Here is a 4,603-nt window from a genome sequence, read left to right as displayed (position 1 = left end):
GAAGTCCTCTAGACGCTGCTTTCACGTACTGTCGGAAAATGAACGGAGAGTACTCAGGTAGGTGGTAATTATGAACTGAAAATATGAACTTTTTAAAATTCCATAAAAGTCATTGTGATGCAGGTTGTTTTGCTCTTAACGTGTTGGCTCTGTGTGTCAAATAAAGAACCAAAGACGGTATTTGGATTTCAACGCGCTAAGCTAATCATGGTAGCTGAACCTGTTTGCTAGCAGGTGTATTCTGTCTTCTCCTCTCTGTAACACACATACAGCACACTTTAAAGTTACTCCTGTGCTCCTTGGACTCCAAAACCAAAACGGCAGGACATTTTTTGCGACATTAGCCTTGTAGCTAACTGCGACAACTAACTGTCACTGTAAGGGTCAGAGCAGAAGTTTACGACAGCACGTGAAAGCAACAAATCTCACCAATTTAGAGTGCGCGCGCAGTTTAAAGGTCGAGAAGAAACGTTTGGTCGCTCTGAGTGTTGAACAGACGACAAATTACACTAAATAATTAACCGGTAAATACTAATGTTAGCCGTGTCGTATTTTCTCACTATATTCCCGTCAGCTTCGTCTTACCGTAGCAGTGTTTGTTTGCAGTCAGTCGGTGCCGTCGGCTCCCTCGCTGTGATAAATACAGACAGATGGAGACTCATGTCTCTAAATACTGTAAATGGATTATCCGACGGTAATCCTGTGTAAACTACTCCAGTAACTGAAACACTGACGGTGAGTGGGTACCAGCCATAGACTGTGTATAACTGGGGCCAGTTGCTACATCTGCACCTTATAATGTATTTAACCAACTGTAGTAAGTCTTACTGGTCACTTCAGCCTGTTACAGTAATGCCATTGTGTTAAATGACAGTAGTAAGTGTGGAGGTTAATATAATACCATAACAAATATTGCCTTTAGTTCCCGTGTCTCTCCATAAATGCCAGTAATTGACATTTTGACATTATAAACTGCACATATTATATAGTTGTATCTTATGCTACTATCAAATATGCAGGCTACTGCTACGTCCACTTACCTTTACCTGTCTTTCAGCATCACTGCCAGTGTTGCCATCTACTGTGAAAACCGATATCACTGTGACAGAGGCTCTCCTGGGCTCAGAGGTAAGCTTTGTGAGAATATTCACCTGTGTGCATGATGCAGGTTAGTGCAGTCAGCCAGATCCCCCACTGTCTACCTGTGTGTGCCTGTGTGTGTGTGAGGCAAACAAGAGCAGTGATGCAGCACCTGCTGATGTATGTGTGTATGCCTACCTGCGTGTGTGAGTGTGTGTGTGTGTGTGTGTGATGCCAGTGGGTGAGTCGGTGCAGTACCTATGTCTGTCTGCGAAGCTGGCTTGTGTGGCAGATGGAGTGGACTTGACTGGACTGGACTGATCGGTGCAGAGCCAAAGAATGGTTCTGCTCGCTGTGACCTGGATCTGACGGGAGACCATTGTCCCAGGTGGCACTGGGACCTAGTTGATATAAATACTGTCCAATCACAAAAGCCTACTTCTGAATGAGGCTAACCAAGAAAGGGAGGGGAGGGAGGGAAAGTGAATTGAAGCAGAGATGGAAAATTGAGGGAGTGATGTCTGGGTGGGTGGCAAAGTAAATTTAGAGAGGTAGAGGCTGCAAGAAAGTGAGTGAGGCAGAGCAGATGGGGACAAAGAATGGAGAGAGAAATTTAACCTGGATTGGTTGAAGCAGTGGAGATGTGAAAGACCCAGGGGGGTGGCAGTTCAAATGAATTTAGACGTACAGTTGGATAAAACAATAAATTACAGGTGCTGTGGGATAATGCCAAATCCCTTCTATTATAACTCAGCAGTGGTATTTGTAATTGAAGGCGAGTAAGACGAGAAGTACGAGGATCTGTGCGTGCTGGCATAATCCTCAACTCTCATTTCCTTCACCAGCAGCAGGTCACCTTGCCTTCTACAGAAGTTTGTGTCCCTCCCTCCTCAGACTCACAGAGGGATTTATTTGATTTTTTTTTTTTCCAATGTGGGCGCTATGGCAGTCATTTCTACACACACACACACACACACACACACACACACACACACACACACACACACACACACACACACACACACACAATTCACACAACAGTGCCATGCTGTTTGTGAGTTTGTGGACAGTTCTAGTGTCGAGCTGGGTGTGTGTGTTGCAGGTGGAGAGATGGTGGGGGTGCAGGAATGAGTCTGTTAACACGTTTTGTTAAGCCGCACCTTTTAAGAGCTAACAAATCTGAGTCGGTGCCTCTACACCAAACTAGAGAGCAAAGATTTATAAGAAAACAGCACATTTTGCTGACTGTTCCCATTTATTATATTGACCTGATTGATATGTATGGCCGATTACGGCTTATCACAGATGCTGTATTATCCGTATCAGGTATATGTCAGTTGATAAGAATCAGGAATGCCCCACAGATGTTTGAGATCAGTGTTGACATTACACAGTTTGTCCACCAGAGAGCACTGACAGCTTTATTTTTGTCCGTCTTTGACCTGTAAAATACCCCACTCAGTGTTAATTTTGGCTGTCATTCTTTCAGAAAATAATGTGAGGGATCCTTGTAAAAATGTTTATATATTTGATATCAGCTGGTACATTATTATGTGATTTAATTATTATGAATTAATATTGGTATCCACCTCAAAAGTCCTTTACTTTAATGAACGGCTACTAGATTAACACTGTTAATTTAAAGAGTTAAATTAGCATGAGGGGACAGATGCTGTCTTTAGACTAAGATACTGTCTGACAGCTCTGCATATGTGTTTGTGTATGCGTGTGTGTCCTGTAGGCTGCATTTGGCAGACAGTCATGCCCCATATGGTTATCTGTCCAGTCAACCATATTTAGAATTCCCAAGCTTCATAAGGGAATTGCACTCAATCCTCTGAACATTTAAAAGCAGACACACAGGCACACACACACACACACACACACGCTCAACCCATGGCTCGGTTGAACAGACAAGTCAGCAGTTTAAATGAGCAAAGCCTAGAGTAGTGGCTCTGCAGCTCTGCACGGTTTAGTATGAACGGTGAGTTAGTCTGATGAGTCCGTTCAATGGCAGTTTTTATAGCCCACGTGTTGATGCACCTATTAACCCATAAACAATGATACTGCCACTTTGTGTCTAGATGTGTGTACTGCACTTGTATTAGTTTATCAGTGTCAGTAATAATGATGTAATCCTGTTCAGATTAATATGTGGAGCTTGGTATTACAGAGTTTGTGGATTCAACTCCTGCTAAGGCCAAACGTGATAGAAACTGATCTTCATGACGCTGTGATGTAAAGAGGCTTTGTAAAGAGGCTTATACATAGATATTTCTGCCCTGTAGACACCTGATCACATGCATATTTATTTATTTAACACCATTGTTTTGGACATTTCAAATTATATGTTGAAACATGTTTTTATCATTCCATCTTCATGAAATTCAACACCCTCATGTTTTTTTCAGTGCTATCGTAATTAACCATTGACGGCTCCGCCTTTTTCAGAAAGAGCATTTTAAAAATAGGACATTACCTCATTCTGAGACAGCTGGCACTGACGCACACATTACAATTCACTTTAACAATATGGTGAAAACTTGCTCAATCACCCCCCCAGTATTACAGTCATGCGTGCTAAAGTGCCATCTCAAACAGATGAGGTAAGGCAAGCGTAAACATCCACACGCGCACACACACAGTTATCAACAGGTGCTTTCACACGTTCACACGTTGTAATTCACCTGATGCAGCAGCACTAATGGCTGTAAAGATGTCAGCGTGCAGAATGAGGAGAAGAAAATGAGGGCTTAAGTTGTAACAGTAATTCTCCTATCTCCATTGTGTCTCATTAATCATGTTACAAACAATCACTGTCTTCCTTTTTCTGTCCGTCCTGCCGTGATTTTCCTGAGCGTACTGTGAACACAGAGGAATATATCCCCAAATTCCTCTTACAAATGCTGTTCCCTCTGTTTCCCTCGCCCTATTTTTCATATGCATGGGACATAAGTTATAGTATTAGGCAGGGTCGACTGCTTAAAACATCCCTCATTAACTGCTCCCTCCTCCCCTTCTGCCTCCCTTTGCTGCGGTGGCTGCAGTCATCCTGGTGACAGACCGCATCTCTGCTGCTGCTGCTGCTGCTGCTGCTGCTGCTGCATCTCTCTCATCACTTGAAACAAAACAAGTGAAACTAATGCTGCTTTTTTTGCTGTTCATACACCATCTCACAGGAGTCGTCCTTCAAGGCCTCAGCAGCTGAATCTTTATTTGGCTTACATCAAAGCAACATGTCATACAGCTTGTGTACGGCTTGTTGCCTTATATGGCCAGCTTTATATACTGACAAAGAACAGATTTGGCTGCTTTTCTACTGTTTCATCACAACATTTTGGTCTAACCAAATCCCATATATCATTATGATTCAGCACTGGGTTGTGTATCAATATATATTATGATAGGAGATCGCATGTCTTTTGGTTCTGGATCAGAGAGGCATCTCTGTGGGGTGGATCGCAGTGAATGGGAGAAAAAAGATGCTGTGAAGTGCAACTTTAAAGAGCAAGGTTGTTGTTTT

The sequence above is a fragment of the Lates calcarifer genome, linkage group LG4 (genome assembly GCF_001640805.2).
Source record: "Lates calcarifer isolate ASB-BC8 linkage group LG4, TLL_Latcal_v3, whole genome shotgun sequence".
In the NCBI taxonomy this organism is placed as follows: Eukaryota; Metazoa; Chordata; class Actinopteri; family Centropomidae; genus Lates; species Lates calcarifer.
The sequence above is the reverse complement of the archived record's forward strand: the minus strand, read 5'-3'. Positions refer to the sequence as shown.